At 37.0% G+C, this 14,800-nt stretch overlaps 1 pseudogene; it reads right to left on the reverse strand.

Moving 5' to 3' along the window:
* Nucleotides 1–7,480: 7,480 nt before the first annotated feature.
* Nucleotides 7,481–7,589, reverse strand: LOC119520141 (annotated as a pseudogene).
* Nucleotides 7,590–14,800: the final 7,211 nt, after the last annotated feature.

Consider the following 14,800-nt stretch of genomic DNA (forward strand, 5'->3'; position numbering starts at 1 on the left):
CAAAGTATGATTTAGCAAGTAGCTAGAGAGCAAATTTCAAACGAATGTTATGGTTACAGTTCCACAATTTCAGTTATTTCCATTATTGTAAATATATATACAGAAAGGTGAATTTCATTGTACAGATCAACAAGCAGTTATATAGATATTTCAAAAATTCCCCCACCACTCCAGAGCATCTTCATCCCTTATAGCCTCCCAAAGGATTTTCCTCCATGTAAATAATACTAGGAGAACTAGTGAGAAGAGCACCATCCTCACTGCCTTCCTGACCTGACCAAGCTCACCTGAGCAGATGCTAACTTCCCTGGTCTAGGGTTTGGCCTGTAGGAGAGAAGGCACTGGCTCCACAAGTGCCTGGAGCCTTTAGAGAGGCTTCTCACTTGTAGGGCTTCTCTCCTCTCTCTCTCTCTCTCTTGTCTTTCTCTCTCTCTCTCTCTCTTCTCTCTCTGTGTGTGGTGTGATTGGGGGTTCCCAAAAACAAACCCCACACTAGGGCCTCTGATTCCCTCACACACTCATTTCTCTGCCAGCCAGGCTGCAGCTCTGTACCAGCCGGCAGCAAGAACAAGGTAGCTGGTGGGATGCCTGCTAGAAGCACTCAATAAGTATTTGTTAATTGTGATTTAATTGAAGGAGCAGGGAGATCAATCAAGAGCACAAACTACATGTTATAAATAAAAATGTTTCCAACCCCAACAAGACTCTTGGTTATTTACCAGGTTATGACATCTCATTTTCAGTAAATAAGGAACAGCCCTATGTTTCAAATATTAGAGTTTCTGTCATTTTTTCACCAGATAAAAGGGGGGAAATTCAGTTTATCTGGCAAAGTAAAAATGCTACCTGTGATGAGGTATAAAACATAATTATATAAAACATTAAAAAAGAATGGCATGTATCCTGAAAGAGCTACTTCAAATGTGATTATGTCCAATTATTCAGCAGCTGCTTCAAGGAACAACTAGGAAGACAAGAGAGAAGCAAATTAAAATGGTGCAACTCTGAGAGGCTTTTGCAGAACCCCATCATGACTCAAACATCACTTCCACTGAGCTTGTATGTCTTTCCCAAATAAAGACCTGGACAGGCCCAGGGTTTAAGACTTGAGTCTTGATCAACTTGTACTCACCTTAACACATACGAAAGAATAAAGACAAATATGAAAGATGGTAGCATCAGGGTGGCTGGTGGTGTGTTTTCAGGACTGCACCAGGGCACTGTGTAGGCAACAGCTGGAGTCAGATCTGGCCATCTTTGGAGAAGTGCATGATCAGTGGGAGTGGAGGGAATGCCTGCTACCAGCATACAGAAAGGGTCACTGTCAAACCGCATGAGACTGACATGGTCTAAGGAGCAAGGAGCAGTACAGCCACAGCAGGCAGGAGACTTCTCAAGCAAGAAGGGCCTTGAGCCAAGTTTCAAGCAAGAGGGTCCACATGACTGCATAATGCCTCATTCCGCACAGAGAAAGGGGCTTTGAGGGCACTGGGGGACAGAGGGAAGCTTCTGTCATGCTTCATAGGGGTCCACATAAATTCTTTTAGAGAAAAGATTTTGTATTACCACATTTCATGTAGAAGAAAAATTTGAACCTCAGAATGCCCATATAATCAGTTATCAAGTTAAAGACATAAAATGAATAACTTTGAATACTTAGTTGTAAACCAAGCCACAGGGTCTTTTTCAGTTTTTAAGTATTTCTCATAAAAGAGGAAGAAACAACTTCTATTAAGGGAAAATGCCCTCAATAGGCTGATTTGGAATAGGGCTGAAAATTACAGACAACAGAATAACTATGAGCCCATAAGTCTAATCAACAAGTATTACTGCCATAAAGCAGGGTCTTCTGCCTCCAATACTAAATGAAAGTATTTATAAATACTATTACTAGCAACTTTCCAGTCTCTGGGGAGCATGTATTTCACAACAAAGAAAGGTGACAACCACAGCTTCTATTTTAACAGCCATGAGTCTGCAGGTGGACAAGTCCTGGTGTGGCCCAGGTGAAGGTGTTCCTTGTGCTCTCCCACTCACCTGCACCTGCTCCTAAGCTCCCTGGCCTAGGTGCCCCCTGGAAGGTGTCCTCCCACTGAGAGGCCTCTGACAGCAAGTTCAGCACGGTTTCTGCTTTCTGGATCCACTTGAGGAAGTTCTCCATGTCCTGGTGGTGGCCTGTACCACCCTCATATCTGCCTCCAAGGCCCTCTGCCTTTTGGCAACAAAGAACTAACAGACAAGAGATCTCATTAGCTCCAGGCCCAGAATGCACCCACAGCTTCACCAAGGTGTCGGCTGCAAGGACCATCACTGATGACCACCAACCTGGCAAGTGGGAGGTTCATTGACACTGGGTCCCAACTGAGCCTTCATGAAGGAGCCACATGAATTGTGAGATGAGGAAGAGAGACAGGTAAACCAAATTGTGGGCTCTGGGATGGGGAGAGGTGAGACCAAAGCCCACCTCCACAGCCTACTGTTCTGGTATCCACTTTCCTCTTTCAGATTCGGGGTGCAGGGATTGCTCTGGGGGGTGTGCTGAGCTCGCCTGCAAAAGGCAAGGGTTGACCCTGGAGTCCCCCTCCTTCCTCCAGAGGGGACACCCACCCTTGACCAGCCTGGAAGTCTGCTGCTCTTTACCCCATTTTTGTCACCCTGGAAGTGGTGGCTCCCCTCCCCTGAGTCCCTTCTCTCCAGACTGTTCTTTGTTCATTTTGTTTCTTACCTCACCAACAAATCTCTTCTCCAGAATCTTACCTGGTCTGAAAACCTCAGAATGTGTGATCAACTGCAGGGCATAGGCCTAGAAGAGCATGGGGATGGGTGGCTGGAGATGATGCTAAGCTGGGGGAGGGAGCATTGTGGGGCTCCGAGAAGGGTCTCCAGAGACGTTCGTCTTTGCGGTCCAGCCTTGCATCTGTGGCACCAGACCACTGCTAGAGCAAATGCACATGCACCTGACCCACACCCAGCCATGGGACCAGGACCTGGCAGCCAATCAGAGCTCATGTTTGGAGGCATTGGAAATGCCAAGGTCTTAGCAGGTGTGGTTGCAACAGACTTCACCTGGGGAACACAGCAGGACTGTTTCACTGACTGGAGCTTCACACTGCCATGGATTGGGATGGTAAGGATGCCATGGATCCTAATTTCTTATCTACTGAAGTCAAGCTTTCTTTGTAGGGTGCTCTAGACTTACCACGTGACCCCAGCCTAACTCTCCAGCTCTGTTGTTTACCTTGATGAGGCTGCAAATGAAGCCAGATCTACCTCCTGCTCAAAGACATTTTTGATTCTCTCCCAGCCTCCCCAGCCTCTATTATTCAATTCTAAATTTGGCCTTTCTGAAGTTTTAGCTCCTGTCTCTGAATATCAGTATTTCTTAAGACCCTTTAAGATACCATATACTTTCTAGTGGATCTTAACATTATAGCAGTTGGTATTATAGCTATGTGGGCAGATGTCTGTTCTCCACTCTTGGTATGTAAATCCTTATAGGGCTGGGAAAGGTCTTTTTTCCTGTTAAGGTACTCCACATCCTTAAGTAGGCTGACTGTGATGTTCAAATAAATTGAAAGAATGCATGAATGACATTAATTAACTGTATGACCCATGGCTGTCTCACTTCTGGCTTGGATTTTCTTATTTATAAAATAAGGTTGAAGGAGAATCTTAATGCTCTGTGTGTTACCCTCCAGTTTACAAAATTATGATTCTAAATTTTCCCATATCATCCTATGAGGAGATAGTGTAGTACATTTGAAATTAAGTATAAAAAACTCTTTAAATATAATTGCCAGTTCAGTTCCCCTTCTTCAAACCTCAGTTATTTTTAATTCCCTGCTAAAGTTAGCAAACTAAGCACAATGCTATCATTGTACAAAAAAATAATAAATAAAAACTTTTCTCAAGTAAAGGAGTGCCTGATGGGGAAAAATGTGGTGTCTTTCTCCCCATTGGCCACAATTCCCCTTCCTCTGGAAGCTGGGGTCTCCTCTTGGTTGTTTTACATTTCCATTTTCTAAATAAAATGAACAAAGTTCATCAATATTCAAAAGTGTTGAAATCTTATTTTGTTAAATGAGGATAGAGCTTTTGTGTCCAATCTTCCACTCCTTTCCTCCCTCAGCATTATATTTTTAGATAAACAGATATTCAGTGTTGACATAATTATTTCTCACCCAAGCATCATTAACCACCAAGAAGTGAGGTTCACTGTAATTTTGTTTCCTATTTCTTTGTTTGACCTCAGAATACCAGTGGATTATTATTAATTGTTTTGCTTGGTTTTCTTTGCACATATGCTGTTTTTCTTACCTTCCCAGTGGCCCAAAAGTACAGCTTTCTGTCAGGTTTGGTGTAGTAAGCCATCCATCACTGCTCATGTTTTTCTTGGGGACATGGTTTCTAGACCTGTTGCACAGCCCCTCCTGGGTGTTCTGTGTGTTTTTCTACTCATTTGGATTCCTGATTTCCAGATATAATGCTTTGAGGTTTTTTAGTTTTGTTGTGGTTTTAGTTTATTTCATCATTGTGTCTGCATCCTTCAGTAGTTTTTTCTAGTCAAAACAAGAAGGCACAGTCTGGCATGGTGGGATCAACTGATCTCTGATTTGATTCCCTGACTCTTCTCTGGGGCTGCCTTTCTCCCTTTGCATGAGAGCTGTCTACTTCTCCCTATGCTGGAGCTGGTATAATTGTGCTTCTCATGCCTTCCTCTTTCTTGAATTACACAATGAATTTTGTGGAGGACAACTCCCAGCAGCTTCTTGAAAATGGTGTATGGGAGGTAATTTTAAAGGCCTATTATGAATAGATTGTCATTATAATGTAAATACTCATTGCCATACTTTAAATACTACTCTGAGGAATATGAAGATATGAAGACCATTTCTGCCCATGGAAGTTTATAGAATAGATGGACAGACCAGAAATCTCTATGTGATATAGTTAAACTGAAATCTTAGAGTGAAACAAGATCACACACCATTGGATTTTCCAGCATGTATGTGTTAATGTCTGTATAAATGGAGTACCAAGCTTTTATGAACCCAGAGCAAGGGAACCCAGTTGAACTGGGATGGTCTGGAGGAGATGGTCCTTAGCTTTTAAAGGATGGAAAGAATTTGGATATGTGGAGATGGTTGAAGAACATTTTTACCTGGATTTAAGCAAACATTGAGTATGTTCCAAAGAAAAAGGAGCAAGCTGCTTTGACTGGACAGAGAATCAGAGATAAGTAGGGATAAAGTTGTAAAGTAAATTGGGGGTCAGTTATGGAGGACATTGCATTCAGGCTGAGGAGTTTGAATTTAATCTGTGGGCAATCAGACGCAATTGGAGGGTTTTTATAATAAATGCTAGGAAAAGACTGATGCCTTTCCAGAATGCCATGTAAACAGAATAATAGTATGTATTATTTTTTGCCTGGCTTCTCTCACCTAGAGGAGTGCATTTGAGCCTCATTCAGGTTGTTGAGTTTGTCAATAGTCTATTTTTATTACTGAGTGGTGCCAAATGCATAGATGTGCCACAGTTTATCTGCTTGCCAGTTATTGACATTTGACTCATCTCCAGTTTTGGGCCATTATGAATAAATGTGCTATAAGCACATATGTACAGGTTTGATGTGAATGAATTTCATTTTTCTTATTAAATACATGGTAGTGGGATTGCTGGGTTGTATCATAAGTGCATGTTTAGGTTTATAACAATCTCTCACACTGTTTTCAATAGTCTGTCCCATTTTACATTCCTGACTGCAGTGCACACACATCCCAGCTGCTTCACATCCTCAGAACCACTTAGAATTGTTAGCTTAAGTCATATTAATATGCAGTGCCATCTCATTGGGGTTGTAGTTTCCTTTTCTCTGGTGACTGATAATGCTGAGCATCTTCTCATGGGCTTGTTGCCCATCCATGTAACTTCTGTAGTGAAGAGTTATTTAAATCTCTTACCTGTTTTGTAAAGAATGTGATTCTCAATTTTTTTACATAGGCACATGCTCATCATTAATTCGGAAAATGCTAAAAAGTAAAAATAACAAAGTAAATCACCATAAATCCCACCACCCAGAAATAACCATTTTAATATCAAGTTAAGATTATTCCAGGCATTTCTGGAATATACAGATTGGAGGGCAGATAAATGGCACCATGTAATAGAGGCTGATTTATTGAAATATCCATATACCATGAAATTCAAACTTTCCAACTGTACAATTCAGTAGTTTTTATATTCACAGTGTTGTACAACTATCACCCTTCTTAGTTTAGAACATTTTCATCACTCCCCCAAAACAAACCCATACCTCTTCTCACCTCCTTGGCCCCTGACAACTGCTTATTTACTTTATGTGTCTATGAATTTGTCTTTTCTGGACATTTCTTATGAGGGGAATCATGTAACATGTGGTTTTGTGTTGGATTTTCATTTAGCATTATGTTTTCATGGTTCATCTATGCTGTAACATGTACTGGAACTTCATTCCTTCTAATACCAGGAAAATATTCCCTTATATGGCTAAACCACATTTTATTTATCCATTCATTAGTTGATGGGTATTTAGTAACTTCCACTTTTGACTATTATAAGTAATGCTGCTAAGAACAATGTGTGCACTTTTTGTGGATGGATTTTTCAATTTTCTTGGGTTTAAATATCCCAGGTTGTCATTGCTCATGCCCATTGTTTTGTTTTTGTTTTATTTTTTTCTTTATGGAATTCTGAGGTATATGAAGTTTTAAATGTTGGATTATTATAGGTGTATCTTAAAATCAGTTGTCTCCAAGCCAGTACTCTCTTCAAAGTACCAAATTTTGATGTAGATTTAATAAAGGGCTTGTATAAGTGATTGTCTAATGTCCTCCAAATATAATGTTAGTAAATCAGCCTAAAAAACAGCTTGTATTGCTCTAAACTGTATAAATCTATGTAAGTTGTCCCATCAAGTTTGTATTCTATCTTAAACATTTCTTCAGATTTTCCTTCTTTTTAGAATTCATTTAGTTGCTTATTATAAGTATTTATTGATACAGCATTTTGCACATCAGGCATTCTGTCCAATAATGAACTGAGCTAAAATGTTCAGGGGAATGACTTAAGCTGCAGTTATGATTTGAAAATGTAGTCATGATTTGGTAATATGGATGGCTGTGATTTTGATGGAAATAAGATGTATATAAGTGTGGGTGAAACACATATCATTAGTTTGAGATGAGACATATTTCTCCTGGTAAGATACCAGTGTATCTTTATGTATGTATATAGTATGTATGTATGTATGTTGTATGTACTTGTATATAGAATGTGCTGCTAAGCATAACAGGCTTGTAGAAGTAAATGCCTTACACAGAGGTTTGGTACTATATAAACCTTAAGAGAAAAAACCCAGACTTTGTATTTTTAATAACTGTGCATTGAGTTTTTTACATTAACATATTTTCTTCAGAACCATCTACCTTTGTACTTTATTATTAGCCCTATTGACACAGGGCCTCAAAATTGTGTATAAACTCAGAATTCTCTCCACAGAAATATTTAAAAAGGGCAAAGTATTTATACAATCTGAAGAGAAACCAGAGTATGTACATTAACATATTTTATTACAGACATTAAGACTTGTGAAATTTCATTTCATTCATTTCCTCCAGGAGGTGAAATCATTGTACTCTGTTCCTTTCTCACTGACTCAGTTCTAAATGGTCTTGACTCCTTCCACTATTATTTGTTGGTATTTTAAGACAAAGACAAATGAGTGCTTTTCAAATCTGTAGTTCTCATTTTTGTGTTGGATAATATGTTTCTCCTTTTTAAGAGGAGATACTGTTGTTCTTCAACATTTTTCTTGATTGGTTCTTATTTCAGTTTGCTAAAATTCTGGAATGCAATATACCAGAAATGGATTGGCTTCTATAAAGGGGATTTACTAGGCTACAATTTACAGTTCTAAGGACATAAAAGTGTCCAGACTAAGGCACCAGAAGAGTATAACCTTCACTGAAGAAAGGCCAATGGCAACTGGAACACTTCTGTCTGCTGTGAAGGGACATGGCCAGCATCTGCTGGCCTTTTGCTCCTGGATTCTGGTTTCAAAATATTTTTCTCCAAAATGTGTCTGAGCTTCTGTCTTAGCATCTTTCGGCTCTCTGCTTGGTTCTTTAGGCTTTTCTCTCTAAGCATGGGAATCTCTCTTAGCTTCTCCAGGGCAAACTGGGCTTCTGTCTTAGCTTAGTATCTCCAAACATCTTTCTGTCTGCATCTCCAAGGTCTTGATTTGTCTGGACTCTGAGCTCTCTTAAGTACTCCAGTGATCCAATTAAGACCTGCCTTGAATGGGTGGGAGCCACATCTCCATGGAAAGCTAATAAAAATATCCCATCCAGAATTGGGTGGGTTACATCTCCATGGAAGCAATCTACTCAATGAGTTCTACCCCATATATTGGATTAAAATATCTTGGATTCTCCTGGGGTATATAACACCTTCAAACTGGTACAGTTATTTTTTTTTCCTTTAAATGGTTGTGTTGAGTTCTTTGTTTTGTTTTTTTCCATTCAAATTAGTTACAACTGTGCACTCACAGGAGATTGAAACAGTCTCTACCATTCCATCCTTCACTATATGAACAGTGATGGGCATGCATATCTGCATTTTGTCTTTAGAAAAAATCTTCTTTAGGTTTCAAGATTTTATTGAATAAATAGCAGTTCATTGTATATACTGTTTTCTTAAAGAACACAACATTCATGGGATTCCCCTCCCTGAATATACTTAAGAGCCAATTCAACATGAAAATTATTTATTTTTCATGTAATTACATGCCTGAAGAAATCTAAACTCTAATTGTGTATCTTCAGTGCCTGTCTAAAGAGTGCCTATAGCTTGGGGGAAAAGCATAAATAATTCAGTTAAAGTTAAATAATCATCTATATACATTTTCCTTCCTGCTAAGTATGTGATTTTTGGCTATTTGAGTCTTTTTTTTATGTAGGCAGAAATTGAAATTGAAACTTTGGATATTAAGGCTACAGATTGCTTTAGGCCCCTGAAATAGTACATTGCATCAATTTTCACTTTAACACTGGATTTGCTGGAAAAGGGGGGGGCAGTATACAGAAACTAATTTTAAAGATGAAAACAACTCATAAATCAGTTTACCCTAATCTGCATAATTGAATTAGAATAAGGTATATAGACAATATCTAAAAGTGACATTGTATTAGTGGGGATGTGGATAATTCAGTTGGTTGTTTTTTATTTTATGGTTTATGACTGTGGCAAATAGCATTTTTGGCATTTTCATTTGTTTATAAAATATTAGAAAATGTATTTATGTTAGAAATAAAATACTTGAACAAAAGATATCTCAATTATCTGTGCTTTTATGAGGCAGAGTTAAACATTCAAGTGTAAAAATGTTTGTTTTGTTTGACTAGTTTGCTGCTAACTATGGCCTCATAAGTATATGAAAGTTCTTTGATATTTTAATTGTTGCTTTGTGTTTATAACTAACATTGCTTTTGAAAATCTGATAGTATCAACATTTCAAAAGTTTTATGTGAATAATTTGTGTATTTTAAGAAATTACAGTAGTACCATTTTGTTTAGTCTGAATGTTTCCAGGCATTGAAATAAGATCTTGACTAAGAGATTATATATATGAGAGTGCCTTCCTCATTTGTCATAGTTAAAGATTTCTTTATTATGATTCTAAAGGGCACTAAATATAAAATGAAAACAAATGAAAATTATGTGTACTTAAAGTCTTAATTTATGTTCCTTAAAAAACAAACATTAGTAGAGCTAAAACACAGTAAAATATTGGGTCATGAGTCATTTATATATATCTGACAACATGTTCATATTTGGTATATGAACTACTCCTATGACAATTACAGTTACAATATAGATAAAAGTTTTGAAGAGGTAATTTCACCAAAAAGAATGCATAATTTCTCAATAAAGCTTGAGAAGAAATGAGACATGATTTCTTATCTTAGAAATGAAAGTTCAAAATCACTGTGAATACCATTTCAAACCTCAAGATATAATAAGTTTAAAAATTTGAGTACAAAGTTTAACATATATTAGAGGAGATGGAATTCTGCAGAGTTATGATGGGAAATGGAAAAGAACATAGAATTTAAAAATGGCTTGTCAGTATATACTTTGAAGAGACATGCTTTCTTATTTGATATTTTAATATCAAAAGTGATGATACTGATAACAGGAATAGTGAATGGTTCATGCATAGACAGTGTGGCATCAGGCACTGAGTAATCTTTTTTCTTTATTAGAGAAGTTGATTTACAGAACATCATGCATAAAATTCAGGGTTCCTATATACTGCCCTATTAATGACATCTTGTATTGGTTTGGGACATTTTTACAATTGCTGATAGCACATTTTATAATTGTACTATTAACTATAGTCCATGGTTTAACTTAATGTTCACTGGTTCCCTGCTGCAAGTTCTATGGATTTTTTTAATATTCTGTTTCCATACATACAATCTAACATTTCCCCTTTAAATCATTCAGATAGTAGTTTAGTGTTGTTCATTATATTCACAATGTTGTGCTACCATCACTGCCATCCCACTACCAATATATGCCCATCATACTAAATAGGAACTCTGTACATTCTGAGCCTTAACTGCCATTCACTATTTGCTCCCTGTCGCCTAGTAGCCTGTATTGTAGATTCTGATTCTATGAGTTTGTTCATGCTAATTATTAAAAAAAAAAAAAACTGTGAGATCATACTGTATATGTCCTTTTGTTTCTGGCCTACTTTCACTGAACATGTCTTCAAGAACAACATGTGTTGTTGTTTGTACCAGGACATCATTCCTTTTATGGTTGAGTGATATTCCACTGAATGCATATGGTCATTTTATTTATCATTCAGAGATTGATGGACACTGGGTTGTTTCTATCATTTAGCAATTGGGAATAATGCCACTACGACATCGGTGTGCAAATATCTGAGTCCCTGCTTTCCATTCTTGTGGGAATTGCTTAGTAGGGGGATTGCTGAGTCAAATAGGTTGTACTATACTATACTTGTCTTTCACTGTGGCTGCACCATTTTACATTGCCAGAAGTAATTAATGAATGTTTTGTATTTTACCACAATCCACTCCAGCACTAGTTATTTTCCATTTTTTTTAAAAATAGGCCGTCATTCTAATGGTGTGAAATGGTAGCTCATTGTGATTTTGACTATGCTGATGGCAGAAGATATTAAGCATCTTTTCATGTGCTTTCTGGCCATTTGCATATCTTCTCTGGAACACTCTCTGTTCAAGTCTTTTGCCTATTTTTTAATTTGGTTGCTTGTCTTTTTGCTCTTAAGTTTAATGTTTTCTTTATATTTTCTTGATATCAAAACTTTATTACTGTGAGCCATTGATTTTATACTTTGGGTGGATTATTTGGTGTGTGAATATATCTCAATAAATTGCAATATAAACTTTATCAGATATGTGATATCAAAATATTTTCATCCATTGTGTAGATTTTCATTATAATTTCATGAAAAAGGACTTTGATTTGCAAAAGTTTTTAATTTGATATGGTCCCTGTTCTCTATATTTTCTTTTGTTGCTTGTCTTTTGTTGACTAACATGGAATGTCTTTCCATTTATTTATGTCCTCTTTGATATCTTTAACCATGTTTGTAGCTGCCTGTGTACAAGTCCTTTATGTTTTGGTTTGATTTATCCTAGATATTTGAATCTTTTGGTTGCTACTGTGAATGGAATTTTATTGATTTTTTTCTTCTGATTGTTCAGTGATTGTTTATAAAAACACTACAGCTTTTTGGGTGTAGATATTGTACCCTGCAAGTTTCCTGAATTCATTTATTAGCTCTAAGAGTTTTGCTGTTGGATTTTGCAGGATTTTCTGTATGTAGGATCATGTCAATCTGCAAATAGAGAAAATTTTACTTCTTTTTCAATTGGAAGCCTTTGATTTCTTTTCCTTGCTTTGTTCAGGAAAAAACTTCACTGCCATGTTTAAATAGTAGTAATGACAGTAGACATCTTTTTTGTCCCTGATATTAGAAGGAAAGTTTTCATTAAGCAGGATATTAGCTGAAGACTTTTTCCTATATGCCCTTTATCATGAAAAGGAAGATTCCTTTATTCCTAGTATTCTAAGTATTTTTTATCAGTAGGAATGCCTGAATTTGTCAAATGACTTTTCCGTACCAGTTGAGATGTTCCATTTCTTTTCTCTTCATTGTGTTAATGTGGTAGACTACATTAATTGATTTTTTTTTATGATTGAACCAACCTTACCTACCAGGGATTAATTCCACTTGATCATGGTGTATTATTCTTTTATATGCTGTTGGATTTGGTTTCCTAGTATTTTATTGAGAATTATTGCATCCATATTCATGAAAGATACTGTAATATTATATTCTTCCTTCTGGTATCTTTATCTGGCTTTGTAATGAAAGGTAATGTTGACCTTGTAGAGTAAATTAAGGAGTTTTCCTTCCTCTTCAAATTTTTGGAAAAGTTTGAGCAGAATTGGAACTGTCCTTCTTGGAATGTCTCCGTCGAATTCCCTGTGAACCATTTGGTCCTGAGCATTTCTCTATGTTGGCAGGTTTTTGATTACTGATTCAGTCTTCTTTACTAGTATTGGTTTGTTGAGATCTTCTATTTCCTCTTAAGTCAATCTAGGTAATTTGGTGTGTTTCTAAGAATGTATCTATTTCATCTAGGTTATCTAATATATTAATATACCTTTGTTCATACTATCACCGTATTGTCTCTTCTATTTCAGCATTGTCAGTATTATTGTTTCCTCTTTGAATTTCTGATTTTCCTTATTTGTATTCTTTCTTTTTTTTTCTTTTTCAGCCTAGGTAAAGTTTTTGTCAATTTTATTTATCTTTACAAAAAATAAATTTAGTTTTGTTGTTTTGTGATTCTTTTCTATTTTTCTGTTTTTTTGATGTTGTTTTTCTATTTCATTTATTTCCTCTGTAATCTTTGTTATTGCCATCCTTCTGCTCATCATGGATTTAGTTTGCCTCAAGGTATTTCCTCACTTCACTTGTGAATTTCTTTTTAACCTGTTGTTTAAGTGAATGTTGTTTAATTTCCACATATTGTCCAATGTTCCATTTCTCCTTATTTGATTTATGTCTTCACTCTATTGTCAGAAAATATGCATTGTATGGTTTTCAATACCTTTGAAGCTATTGAAACTTACTTTTTTTTGACTTTTTTAAAATTAAATTCAGTTTTATTGAAATACATTCACACACCATACAATCATCCATGGTATACAATCCACTGTCCACAATAGATACCATAGTTATGCGTTCATCACCACAATCTATCTCTGAACATTTTCCTTACACCAGAAAGAACCAGAACAAGAATAAAAAATAAAAGTGGAAAAAGAACACCCAAATCTTCCCCCAATCCCTCCCCATTTGTCCTTTAGTTTTTATTCCCATTTTTCTACTCATCCATACACTAATAAAGGGGGTGTGATCCACAAGGTCTTCCAATCACACTGTCAACCCTTGTAATCTACAATTATTATATAATTGTCTTCAGGATCCGACTGCTGGGTTGGAGTTTGGTAGTTTCAGTATTTACTTCTAGCTATTCCAATACATTAAAACCTAAGAGGTGTTATCTATATAGTGCATAGAATGTCCACCAGAGTGACCTCTCGACTCCATTTGAACAATCTCTCAGCCACTGAAAACTATTTCATCTCATTTGCATCCCCCTTTTGGTCAAGAAGATTACTTTCAGTCCATGATGCCAGGTCCACATTCATCCCCAGGAGTCATATTCTGCATTGCCAGGGAGATTTACACCCCTGGGAGTTGGGTCCCACATAGGGGGGAGGGCAGTGAGTTCACCTGTTGAGATGGCTCAGTTAGAGAGAGAGAGGGCCACATCTGAGCAACAAAGAGGTACTCAGGGGGAGACTCTTAGGTACCATTACATACAAGTTAGACTCTCCCTTGTGGTAATGAGCTTCATAAGGGCAAGTCCCATGCTTGAGGGCTCAGCACATCAAACCGCCAGTCCCAATGTTTGTGACAACATCAACACCAGTCCAGGTGAGGATGTCCAACACATCCGCACCTTCCCCCAGATCCTCGGGGCTGGGGAGGGGGAGGCTGTAAATATATTTTTTATTATCTGCCCAAATTACTCTGGGATGTGTCACTATTTCACTCCAGCCTATACTAACCTACTATATCTCACTTCCTATTCAAAGTTCCATGCAGTTGTGGTGTGAAACTTACTTTTGTGACCTAATGTTTGGTCTGTCCAAGAGAATGATCCATGCACATGCAAGAACATGTGTATTCTGTTGTTGCTGTTTTGTTAGGCTAAGTGTTCTATGTATGTCTGTTAGTACCAACTGTTTAAGAGTATCATTCAAATTTTGTATTTCCTTATTGGTTTTCTGACTAGTATTCAATACATTATTAGCAGTGGTGTGTTAAATCCTCCTGCTGTTAATGTAGAACTGTCAATTTCTCCTTTCAAATCTATTAGTATTTGCTTGCTATATTTTTGGGCTCTGCTACTATGTGCATATATGTCGATAATTGTTCCATCTTCTTATTGAATTGACCCATTTATCACTTTATAATAACTGTCTTTGACCCTTATAATTCTTTTTCACTTCAGGTGTATTTTGTCTGATATTACTGCAGCTATCCCAGCTCTCCTTTTTTACTTCTTGCATGGTATATATTTTTCCATCCACTCACTTCCAATCTACTTGTGTCTTTGAATTT

Source organism: Choloepus didactylus, chromosome 24 (genome assembly GCF_015220235.1).
Source record: "Choloepus didactylus isolate mChoDid1 chromosome 24, mChoDid1.pri, whole genome shotgun sequence".
In the NCBI taxonomy this organism is placed as follows: domain Eukaryota; kingdom Metazoa; phylum Chordata; class Mammalia; order Pilosa; family Megalonychidae; genus Choloepus; species Choloepus didactylus.